At 41.3% G+C, this 13,490-nt stretch overlaps 1 pseudogene; it reads right to left on the bottom strand.

The window, feature by feature from the left end:
• Positions 1-2,829: 2,829 nt before the first annotated feature.
• On the bottom strand, positions 2,830-12,592 carry LOC117703803 (uncharacterized; annotated as a pseudogene).
• Positions 12,593-13,490: the final 898 nt, after the last annotated feature.

Below are 13,490 nucleotides of genomic sequence, written 5' to 3'. Positions count from 1 at the left end.
TACATTTTAGCCTTTCAGTCACATCTGTTCCCTGCTAAATGCCCCTGACCACCTGCCTGTAGGAGCAGACTCTGTGGCCATTTTTTTTGATACCTCACACTGTTGCGTTGTTCTACTTTCTCCAATTCTCATGCCCCTTCTTTGGTCTGCATTTCTTCCAATGACCTGTACCTTCTGCTCTGCAATTAGCCCATGGCATTTTTTACTGACAGGTCAACAAACAATTGAGAACAGGACCTTAACATCAGAACTGTCCCCTACAAATAGATGTTGCACTTTTACCATAGTAGATCCCACAGTATATTAGAAAATGTTTCTTCAGATGAGTAACTGATTCTGGTGAATCTCCCCTAAATCGTGTGACTTCTAAGACTGAGGAGAAAGTAATCCTGTGCATCTCAAGACTGGTATTGTCAAAACCGAGAGTAAAAAGAATCACCTCTTTATGAGTGATGGACAGATATACACATGAACTTCAGTATAGGTTCAGAGCTTCTTCAGTTCTGTGACTGAGGTGATCAGGTGGTTTGTTGGCTCAACAAGTAAAGTTGTTTTTGCCAACTCTCTAGAGTTTTTTCCCTTATACCTACATGGTGGAAGGAAAGAGCAAACCACCTACAAATTGTCCTCTGATTTTAATGTTGGGGGTGCAGTGAGTTACCCACCACTCCAAACTTTCAGGGGTTTGCTGTTAGGTTTCTTAACTGCACTTGTTTCTTTAATAATTATCACTTAGTCTTAATCCTTACATTTTCTCACACACTTTTCGACGTCTATTTGCTCTACATTTTACTTCTAATTCTCACTGTAAACCTCATTAAATGTGGTCAATACAGATCATTTCATGCAGTCTTAGAATTTATTTTGCCATATTAATTCATCTTTTATTTTTACCTTATTTTAGTTCTTACCTGAGGAATCCACAGACATAAGTCTTTAATGAAATAAAAAAATGACAACAAATGCTGAATTTCACCCTTACTCCTTTCGTCTTTAAAGCATTTCTCATCTGTTCCACATATAGGTCATGCTGACTTATTTCTTGCCCCATTTTCATACTATGACTTACCAGTGTCAGTGCAGCAGGTTCCAGCAGAGACCACCTTTGTTACATTTTTGAATTTCCTGTCAAAGACCCTTCTTTCAATAATGTCCCTCAAGGAGCCTCTTGTTCTCACTGCCCCATATTGCCTGCCTGGTGACCTGCCATGAGGGTCAATCAATGGGTTCTACAAGGGAGAAAGTGGGGATTCAGGGGCAAGAGATGCAAAGAATGAAGACAAGCCAGTTTTCTGATCAAGTCTCTTTTATTGAAACACAATTATGGGTATATAAGCACAAGCAGGGGAGTGCAGCTGGAGACACTTAACCACAAGTACCTAGTAGCTGGGGACACTAAACAACAAGTCCAGGCTATGTCTGAGGAAAACAACATGATTCTCAGAGTGTGCTCAGTGGTTGTGGGCTGCTTGCAAAAATATCAGCCTAGAAAAACAAGTCTTTATTTAGGGTGGACAAGGATCAACCTACATATATACATGGCCCAAGAAGGCTGCAAAGAGAATAGCTGCTTTCTGCTAGGGGTGGGCTCCCAACACCTTTGTAGCTCAGTCTGGCTGGAAATTTGTTGGGAGCCAACTACTAGCAGGAAGTGGCTACCCTCTTTGCAGCCATCTGAGCAATATACCAACACAAGAGACTTGTTTTGCAAACAGCCTACAACAGCTGAGCACACTCTGATAAACATCTTGTTTTGCTTACATATCTTGTTTTGCTGTTTATTGTCCCCAGCTGCAAGGCTCACATGGAAAGCACCTTCAGCTGTGTTCCTCTGCTTGTCCATGGCTGTAAGTCACCTGGTAAAGGATATAAGTACCCAGAATTTCCTTGCAATAAATGGGACTTCATCAGAGTCTCAGTCTTGTCTCCATTCTCTGTGCCTCTTGCCCCTCCATCCCAACACTCTCACTCTTGCTAGATAGACCCTGTTCACTGACCTGGATGGACCAGATCAGGAAGTAATTAAGAAGCCCAAGCCCTGGGAAAATTTAGACATCCATCTCTGTCTAATAGGTGTGGAATTTCAACATGGTGACACCACACCTGAATAAAGAAAGTTCTTATAAGTGAAGAGTTAAAAGATCACTCTTTCATTCATAAGACTACATTCAATTTACTCAAAAGTGACTGAAACCAAGCAGTCAATATGTACAGTGTATAGGCTTATCAAAATATCAAATCAATTACAAGAACAAAACAACAATAAATCAATAACAAACTTCAAATGAAAACAAGATAAAACAAATAACCAAAGTTAGAAAAACTCAAACCAAAATCTAAACTCTAGAACTGTGGGAAGCAGCATTCTTTGGCTGCTCATTTTGCAGCACAGACTTACAGCCTGTGGCTGGCCTTGGCAACATAATAGGAAAGCAGTTATTGATGGAAATAATCTTTTCAAGAGAAATGTAAGCAGGTCTTCTCTTTTTGGAGTCTGTGTTTGAAGAATATGTCCTCCCAAGACTGAGCATAAGACATGTTACAGTTTTTGGCTTAAAGTCTGCAAGTTTGTTAACAGATATCCATGAAGTTATTCTTCATCAGGGCAAGAAAAATGTCCACTCTGACTCTTCCCTGATGCCCAGCAGCTCTTGATGTGCCTCAGCACTGCCCTGAATTCCTCCAAATGTGCACTCTTGCTGGGCTAGTGGCCAGATGAAATTAAGGCCTATTCATGCCAAAGAAAGCAATATAAAGAAGAAATCGCAGCCCATGATTGCCATGGTGATCAGGGATGAGATGCCATAGTGGTGCATTTGCTGCACACACTCAGTGCACCTCATACAGCAGTTCTCTTGGTGGGAGATCTTGTCCTGGTCTGAGCGATGTTTGAGTTTCTGCAGGAACATTTTAGACCTATGGAAGGAAGGGCCAAAGACCTGGTAAGGATTTGGCAGTTCAGCTCTCCCTCCAACACCAGTTCTATTCAGCTGGACAGTCCAGCATGACCCATCAGCTGAGGCCATTCCTTGATGCCCAAGTGTCATAGAGTACCCAGGCTTTATCGTTTTCTCAGCTTTTAAAAACTGCTAGAAACTGAACTGTGAACTACACACTCTACTGGTGTAAAAAAAGTATATTTTTCCAGTAGTCCACGTATATTATATTGTGTAGTAATATTGTAGCAATGTCTGAATCTGAGTTCAAGAAAGATGAGAGTTACCTAGAAAACCATGTAGATGTCTTATAAAAAAACCTACCAAGAATTGAAGACTATGATTATTTCTCCAGTGCAGGCACCTGCCTGTGTTCCACTTGTCAGTCCCTTTATCTGAAAATACCCAGAGAAACCATCTCCCATGAAATCGATGGGCACTGCTCTGGTCCTATAATCAGCAAGAGTGTGTTAAAGAAAATTACTCCACTGAACTATAAGGTGATGGTCATGAAGAAACAGAACATACGCCTGTATGTCTATGGGTTTTGTAGGGCACACTCTCAAACACACAAAATATATGTGTTCACACAATACGAGCATGGTATATTGCAGTGACCAGTTTAGTTTCCCAGTTATGGCTAATATAAAAATTGCCCAGTATATTTTTCAGGTATAAAAATATCAAATATTGCATGGGATAGGTACATAGTGGCATAGCATATGGACAATGCAGTCAATGATAGGCTTTCCTCTCTTAAACCTAACTTGGAATCAGGCTTCTTGGCTTATTATCTAATCTGCCTTAGCAAGTTTCCAAGGCTGTGTAGAGTAGGCTTGTTTCCCAGCTAAGGATCACATGTTGGTGGTATATTAGCTTCTTGTTCTTCTTCACTGTTTCAGACTTGTCCCCAAGTAAACAGCTTCTTCCAATAGGAGCTCCCTTTACCATAGCCTGACTGACTTGGTGTTCAAAGCTATGAACCCAGAATAATAAGAATTCCCCATAACTAGGAAAAAATGTAAAACTTTTCCTCATCATTTGACTGTGTCAAGGATATTTTGAGTAAGATAAGGCTGACTAGTTGAAATGCCAAATGCTTGTTTGGAGTATCTCACACTGAGCAATAGTCCATGGAAGGGCTGCACCAAATGGTGCATTTTCACTCTTTAGCTAATGGACATCTGGATAGTTTCTCCTTCAGGGCTGCTCTGCAGACCACTACAACCCTGATGTGCCCTATTTACTCTGTGTACATCTACTACTTGTTCTAATTCGCTGGGTAAAAGGGGACTTCTTTTCCACTTTCTGAAAAAGGCTTCTCACAGACCTACCCGATTTTATACTACCAGACCTGTCTGAAGGTCTTCATTATTCTCAACCGCCATTGAGGCTGATTTTATCTGAGAGGAAATTATTTTGAATACCAGTAGTTGCAGAATGCTACACAGATAACACACAGTGAGTGCTTTAGAGATCTTGAGCTTCAAGGGGCTCCTGAAACACCCCTGTTCTTGCACCACATCCCTGGGATTTCTGCTAGATGCAGATACAGCTCCAAGCAACTCAATCTCTCAAGAAATAAAATCCAAGACAGACTTGAAGGCAAACTTTTACTGAGCAGAAGTAGCTGGAAAGGAAATGGTAGCAAGCGATGAGGAAAGCAACTTGGAATGCTAAGAAGACACAACGAGCAACCTAACATTCCAGTGAGCCTTGACAATTCACCAAGAGCAGAAAAGAGACATAAACACATGGATTTTATACAACAATCTTTCCCTTACCTCCATGGACCATATTCCTTTGATTTGCTCCAAAGGACTTCAGTGAGAATCAATAGTTTTGCCCCTAATCATTTGAAAATCTGACTTTACAAGAATATTTTGTGTCCTGTTTCTCTTGAGAGCCAGGTGGAGGTGCAGAATAATTTGACTGCTGTATTTGATGTTTCATGGAAACAAACTGAAATCTCAGAGTGTTTTTCTCTTTAAACTTGGCATCTTAACACACACACAGCTGCATGTCTGAAGAAACACACTAACACCACACTAACACCACACACACACATACACACACACACACACACACACACACACACACACACTAACACCAAAAATCATAAGTGAGCAGAAAACAATGAGGAATCTGTCATGTTTGAAGAAAAGGTCTTTTGTCTAGGCAAAGCAGATGTTTCAAGTGAGACCTACATCACTGCTATTCTTCCTAGAGAAATAAAAAGCCCTAGAGAAAACTTTTCATGGTCAGAATGGGGGTGGGTATATATGCAGAAATTTTCTTTGAAGACTCAGATCTCTCAAAAGAAACCTCAGCTTGTGAGAATCTGTTCCCACATCCCTGCTCATCCAGCCAGCTTTAGACTTTGAGGCCCAGGAACAATGACCTCTATAGCAGCACTCAGAGAAAACAAGACTGACAAGCTGAGGATCTGTCACTGTGGATCAAGATCTACGAAGCCTGAAGAGACCAACCTGAGATAGAGGGAAAAGAGCAGAGGGAGAAGAATAACAACATCTGCCAAAGGCAACAGTGAGATCCACTTACTTGTCATTTCCACTATGCTCTCATCCACGAAAACTACCTCCTACCTGGAATGAGATACAGGTCTTTTCTTCATCTTTCCTAGCCCTGTGCTATGATAAAGAAGGGCTCCACCTAGCACCCTTCAAACTTAATGGCAGGCAGTGGTGTGGTGTGTAGCCAACCCATTGCCCTTAAAAATGCAGACTCAAGCAGAGCAAGAGCATTTGCTTTCCTTTTTTAATTTTTAAAAATTTTTTTATTTTATATTTTATTTACATTTCAGATGCCATCCCCTTTCCCCATTTCCCCTCCCTAGAAAACCCCTATCCCATGCCCCCTTTTCCTTTTTGCTTTTATAGAATTTTAAAATGTTAATTAAAGGCTTAATAAGTTTGGTAATGTTCAATCAGAAGTGTAACCCAATACCCAACCTAGATATATGAACTATCTTTGACTGGTGGAGACATGTGAACATCTGCCTCCATGCCCCCCCTTTCTCTCTCTTTCTCTCTCTCATCACCTAGCTTCTCCTCTCCTTCATCTTCTCCTCTCCTTGTTCCATCTCTTCTTCTCGGTACTCCTTCCCCTTCTCCTCCTACATATCACCCTTCCTGTTTAAATAAAACTTTTCTCTCAAATTACAATTAGTGCATAATCATTCCTAATTGTACCAGTGAGGTAAAAGATCGCCCTAATACCCAGTCCATCATTTTGTTGAATAACCAGAACCTCTGTCATCTCTCCTAACTAAAACACTTAATTTTGAATCTGGCTTTTTTCTTGGTTTTAGAATGAATGTCAGCTGAAAACCATCCACTCAGATCTTTTCTCTCATAGTAAGAAGTTAAAGAAGAGTCAGTGTCCCTATTCCCTGGGCTTGGGGACTAAGGTGGTTGATATTGCTCTGTGTTGGGAGCCGATTTTAGTAGAAAGCAGCTAGATCAACTTTGCAGCCATCTGGAACCATATACCATGATGAAAGACTTGGTTGTCAAAAGCCTCTAACAGCTGAAGCACACTCTGATAAATATCTTGTTTATCCCACATAGTTTGTTTTGCTGTTTAGTGACCTCAGCTGTATGGTGCATGTGGTAAAGTGTTTTCACCTGTGTTCTCCTGCTTGTGTATATAAATACCTCAGAGTTCACTTCAATAAGAGAGACATAAGAGAGACTTGAGAAAATTGAAGAGAGACTTGATAAAGAGAGACTTGATAAAGGAGAGACTTGATAAAATAGAAGAGACTTGATCATACCCTGTCTTGTCTCCTGCCCCTGCAGCCCCACTCTCTCTCTTGACCAGAGCACTTAGCCCCAAAGCGTTGAGGCAAAGCGTTGAGGCAGAGTGCAAGTCCTCAAAATTTGTGGCGCCCAACGTGGGGCTCCAGTAAGCAGGATACAGTGGAAGACACCCTGCGCTGGAGAACCAGTCGACTGACGGAGCTGGGTGAATTCGGAAGTGAAACAAAGGTGATTGCATAGTAACAAAAATGGGGCAAAAAATAAGCAGAAACAGATGAAAAAAGTTTTAAAGATGCAAGGAGTAAATTGCAGGCTGCTCTGAGTCAAGAGAGCCAAACAGATAGATAAAGGTTATAGTAACAAAAACGGGGCAAGAAATAAGTAAGCAGAAACAGATGAAAAAGGTTTTAAAGAAGCAAGGAGTAAATTACAGGCTGCTCTGAGTCAAGAGAGCCAAACAGAAAAATAAATAAAGGTTATAGTAACGAAAATGGGGCAAGAAATAAGTGAGTAAAAACAGATGGAAAAGGCTTTAAATTCACGAGGAATAAATAGAAGGCTGCTCTAGACAGAGAGCTAAGCAGAATGATAACGTTAATTGATTTAACTTTCAAAATGGGTGTAATTTTGAGTTATATAGTTATATTTTTCTGGATAAAAACTCAATGTAAAGGTTTTTCTGGTTACTGGCTTAAGGAAAGGCTAATTTGGAAAAAAAAGGTTTTTCTGTGAGTTTTCTGATGAGGTCATTAAGGTAGTAGTTATGTCTTCCAGAATTATATGGATCAGACATGACAGAGGTAGGCCTTCAGAATACTAGATTTCAGGGAATCAAAATAATTATCTTGATACTAAGACTTGTTTTGAGATTTGTATATTGCAGAATACACAGCTTTGGAGAATGAATCTTATCACCTGCATGTTCACTGATGCCCTGGACTTCCAGCTGGATGCAGTTAAGACAGACTTCAGATGTTTATCAATTTACCCTTCCCCTCATTCCTCTTCTAAAAGTCAATGCCCATGTTCAGCTTGAAGAAGTTAATGAAGAGTCGGTGCCCCAATTCCCTGGACTTGGGGACTGAGGTGGTTAATATTAGGCTGTCTTTATCTGTATAATTGTTACTAAGCTGATGCAAAATTCAAGGATTTCATTGGCATAAATTTGTGGGTATAAGGCTTAGACCTTTCACTTCTCCAACAGGGGAAGTTGTGTGTTGCCTTAAAGAGTGTTGCTTTTATATCAACAGTTTAGATATTAAGTCTCTTGTCTCTCGGTTTCATGCTGTTCAACAAACTGATGGCTTTGGTAAATCCATACAGGTCCGATATTACAGGCTGGAAGTAGGGGACTCTGACAGGCACAGTTTCCGTAAGTTTTCCCAGCCTCCCCTTTTGAAAAAATTTAAAAAGGGGGACCTGTTGGGAGCCGACTTTAGTAGAAAGTGGCTAGATCAACTTTGCAGCCATCTGGAACCATATACCCTGATGAAAGAATTGATTTCAAAAGCCTATAACAGCTGAAGCACACTCTGATTTTATCCCACATAGCTTGTTTTGCTGTTTAGTGACCTCAGCTGTATGGTGCACGTGGTAAAGTGTTTTCACCTGTGTTCTCCTGCTTGTGTATATAAATACCTCAGAATTCACTTCAAGAAGAGAGACTTGAGAAAATAGAAAGAGACTTGATCACACCCTGTCTTATCTCCATTCTTGGAGTCTCCTGCCCCTGCAGCCCCACTCTCTCTCTTGACCAGAGCACTTAGCCCCAAAGCGCTGAGGCAAAGTGTTGAGGCAGAGTGTGGGCCTCAACAGCTCTGCCTCTCTAGGGAAAAGTAGTGGTTTTGTTGGAACAGGGAGGATTAGCTAGGACTTATTGCATAGCCATAACCTATTGGTAGCAATCTGTATAATTAATATCAAGATGAAGTTATAATTTCTTAAGTGGTACAAAATTAACTTTGATTTCAACTTTAAGGATTTCATTGGCATTGACCTTCATATTGATATAAAAGTGAGATGAATATTGATAGTGTCATGGGCTTGTGCCTGTATAACACATTTAGGAATACAAGGCTTAGAACCAGTCCTTCTTTAACTTTTTAAACTGATTTGGGATGGTTAGCCTATGAGTTAAGGGACTATAGCAAATTCATGGTCTGAGTTTAATGTTAGGGTGTTTTCCGTATTTTAGTTAGAAATAGCTGAGAGGAGTTAACAGACAACAGTCCAGGTTACCTTACATGGATAGTTGGTTTTCAAAACGTCAGAAGTCCATAGAATTGACGTTACAAATATTTCTATATTAATGTTCATTTTGATTAGAGACCTGTCTGCTCCTGACAGATTCCTGTCGTGGATTCTAAGAAGAAATTGAGCATCCTTGGAGTTACTCTAGTTGTGCAGTGACAACCACTAGGCAAGAATTGCCTCTTTCCATCTACAGACAAATTACTGTCCAGAAAAGGACACACTTGCAGAATAGACGACTGATTATATCTGCCTAGACAGAGTAATCATCCCTTAATAATTCTGCATCACTAAGGTTTGTCAGATAACTCTGGGCCAGAAGGCTGAAGATTTGATGCTCCAAAGTTCGCTAGTATAGGGGCTTTTCGGGTGTTCAGTGGTCTCTATGAATTGGCTAAGTTTTAGAAGCTATGCTTAGTCTTCCCATAATTTCAGTTAACTCAGTCATTCTGGACTTCTGACAGGGTTGAAGACCTATAGAGCATTTAGTTTCTAAACATGGAGTTTTTGAAAAAGGCTACATCCACACAAAGCCTTTTAAATGATCACATAAATGATCACTTGGATGAGACATAGGTGAGGGCCTAGATAAGTTGGTGGACAGTGACACTGGTTTATGCATGTTTCTGGTTAGACATGAGGACACTCTGCCTCTGTTGACTCATCCTACCTGCTGATGCTTGGCACCCGGGACATAGATGTTCTTGTTGGCCTCATCACAGAAGCTCTTATCTTCTCCATAGGACACTTGTGGTTCACTCTGCTCCACCAGCAGATTTCTGTTCCCGCTCTGCAGCAATATCCTGACATTGTCTTTCAGTTGACAACATTCTCTAAGGAGTTGGCAGTGCCTGGTGCTGAACCACAAACAAACAAAATGGTGATTCCCAGCCAGCTTCCATTTGCCTGTCACTTCTCCCAGTACCATCATCCCTGCAAGTGTCCTAGTCCCTAGACAGCCTCAGACTAGAGTCCCCAGTATACATATCAGCACCAATTAGAGGCAGGTCACATCCAGAGACCAGCCACATTCCCCCAGACTGAAATTACTTCTGTAAGAGTTGACAGCAAGTGGGTTTATGTCCATCAAGGAAGATGAAATGTTCCTCATGGGTGCTTATATGTCCCTGGTACTAGAAAACCATCAGCAGGTAGAGGGCAATTCCCCTCTGACAGAGGAGAGAAGACCCAACAGGAATACACTCTTTCCATTTTTGTCATGGATCTCAGATCTTTAAATCTATTGTCAGAGTCATAGAGGTTCAGTGTTGCTTGATATTCCCATCGAGGTGAAAATATTTTCTATGTAGAGGATCCTGAATTTGGTAGAATAAAGACTGAAAGGTCTTACAAACTTATCCACTTCTACACTCTTCAGACTTAGGACACCTGAGTGCAAGAGGTACAAATCCATGACCCTTGCCTCAAGGCAGGGTTCCTGTTAAGAAACAGTATAGAATCAGAGCCCTTACTTTTGTTCAAAGTCCTAGAAGGACAGAAGCATTCCCTGTCTAGAGCTGGGGTCTCAGCTTTGTCAGTCACTCACCTGTAGGAATAGTTTTCTTCAATGAGGTCCTTGTATTTCTCCATGGCATCAATTACTGACTCTGTCATTTTCTGGATATTCATAATGGTCTTTTCGTGGTTTCTTTTAATGATGTTGAATTCGATGTTCATCCTGTGTTAGGGCATGACACACAGAGCAAATATTATTGTAAGGGTCATGTGCAGAACGGCTGTATCCTGGACTACCCCAGCCAATAATATATGCCACAGCCTTGCTCTTTGGACATGGGGCCTATTGGTGCTGATTAAACTTATAATCCTTGGCACAGGACAGCAGAGCCAGGGGAGCAAATGGAGGGAGGAGACCTCCAAGAGCATCTCCTGTGAGCCTGAAGGAATACACTAGTTCTGTGAGAAGTTTCTCCTAGTCTCTGCCACAGCTTGGGCCCAACAGATATCTCTGATTACTTTTGTTTTTAAAGTAGGAATATCAATACTTAGTTCCTATTGTTACATGACTTCTCAGAGGACAAGATTAGTATGTACAGGGGAGATTCTTAATAACACTTCCTCCCCCAGGAGATTCCTATGTGACACCAGTGCAAACACAAGGAGCAAAGTACCCTGTGGATCTATTTGGGCTTCTATGGACTCAACACTATCCTGACCTGCAAATTGTGCATCACACAAATCCTCAAACCCCATCAAAGGTCCCAGAGCCTGAAATCCTGAACAGCACAAACACAACTACATTCACACACATACACACCAACCCACCCACAAACACAATTAGAATGCCAGCTAAATCCAGGGAGGTGCCATAGTCTCAGAGTATAAGGACCAAACTCAGAGGAAAGCAGTGATGACCTGCAGGCATTTCATTTACACACTGAGAAGCAGCAAATCTGACCAGGGCCTTCCAGCTGTGGACAGAACCAATCAAACTCCAAGCACTGTAAGGTCATGTATCCTACTACTCAACACCTGTCACGGCTTTCTAACATGCATGATTAGAGGTGACACACTCCTTTGATGAGAGGAAATCTTGGGTTAATAGAGAGGGCACAATACAGTCAACAGGGGACTGAGCATAATTACTACCTGTAGTTCAAATCATTATAATTGTACAGGTTCAGCATTTGACTAATTTCTTCCTCCTCAAAGCTCATCTTCTTGATCTTCAATTTCAGTTCTTCCAATCTTGTCATCTCTTTCCAGTTACTGATGCTGGAATTCTGGGATGATGTTTGCCTAGTAGAGCCTGGAGTTAGATAAACACAAATGAATTTGCAGAGTGGATGGCCCAGGGGCAGCAGAGACAATTCTGAGTTTCAAAAAGAATGGTGAGGGAGAGGAAAAGCTAGAGACAGGGTGAATCCCAGAAGGAGCAGAAAAGCAATCTTTGAGCTGTTCTGCTCAGCTATATCCCTCTTCCCAACCACCATCATCATACATATACCACACTCTCTATTACAGAGAGAATTATGCACTGAAATCCATAAGCTTCCTCAGAAATAAAGACTTAGGGATCTTTGTCAGCTCATATCAGATGTGATGCAGGTAAATCCTGGAGTTCATATTGCTTAGCACCATCAAGGTCTAATCATGTGTGTTGAAAACCAAAGTGTCTGAGACTCCACACATGACCAGAGTCACATCCTTCTCTGTTTTGTCCTCAGAGACTCCTTTCACCTGTAGTAATCCAGAAGATGAAGGGCTTCAACTCCTACCATGAACAGACACACTGTTAATCTCATAGTTCCTACTGATGGCATTCTTTGCCACTGAAAATGAAATTAAATAGCTCCCAGAAAAGTAGCTGCAGGCTTGTCAGTACCTGGCTCTCTGTCAAACTAATAATCAGAAATTCTTGACTCTTGTTCTACCATTGAGAAATTCCAAGGCTCCAGCTTGTAAGGCATATTCCTGGAAGGCCCAGCTCAAGCCTATTTCTTCCAGGAAGTTCCCCAACTCTACCCAGGTCTCACTGTGCCTTCCCCAGAACGATTTCAGTCTTCCTTTCTTACAAGACAGGAGGCCAGCTTCTTTCGTACTCAGAGAGGTCTCTTCTTGATCACCATTCTCTTTCCGAAATAGCCTAAGCAGCCTGGAAAACATGCCTGTTTGTGAACCCAAAAGGCACTGAAGAAATATCCCACAGGCAGTTGTTGTCACCACAACACAGGTGACATCACAGAAGATTCTACTTCTTTCCTAGATATGAGAGAATGTCCAAGGAAGGCATTCCTGATGATGTCACTGGGTAGTGCCATGACCTACCTGCTAACTAGCTGTCCCCAAATTGTCCAATTTCTGGGGTGTCCTTTCCTGGAGTCTCTCATATGACCCAGGGAATACCCTTTGGCAACCTCTCCATCCAAAGTTAGGGATTTCTCTCTGCTTCATGACAAGTGAAGTGCTTCAGATGGAAAGAGTTGGTTAGAACCAACTCTGACATGGGTAAAAAATTTTTGTAGCACCCAAATCTCTAGAGACCATGGATGTGAGAAATTGTTCTCAATAATAAATATACCACCTGAGTCAATTCATGTGAAATACAAACTGCTGCCCCAGGTTTTCCCTGTTTCCCAGAGGCCAATATCTTTCTCCTATACCTTTAACTGTATAAAACATGGATAGTATTTTCTTAATGTCCATTCCTTCATAGTGGGCATTGTTTCCATATACACATGCATGTGTTTCACAAAATCTCTGGTTTACAATCCTATCTTTTGCAAGGAAAGCTCCCATTTCTTTGGAACATAGGGGCTCAACTACAGGGCAAATGTAAAATTGTAAACTTTCTTTTCCTTCTTCAAAGTATTAAGGTGCACATCCTTCCTTTCTCAAATACAAACAGACAATTGTATAAGTGGCCATCAGTGAGCAAAGGTCAACCTGGACGGTGCACTACTACATTGTAACCACATAGCTGTCACTTCTCCAATAACTGTCTTCCTCAATTCCCAAGTCCAGGCATGAGGATGTTGGGGGTTGTACCATGATACTGTACTCA

This window comes from Arvicanthis niloticus, chromosome 2, assembly GCF_011762505.2.
Source record: "Arvicanthis niloticus isolate mArvNil1 chromosome 2, mArvNil1.pat.X, whole genome shotgun sequence".
Taxonomy (NCBI): Eukaryota; Metazoa; Chordata; class Mammalia; order Rodentia; family Muridae; genus Arvicanthis; species Arvicanthis niloticus.
This window is presented reverse-complemented; position numbering and strand designations above follow the sequence as displayed.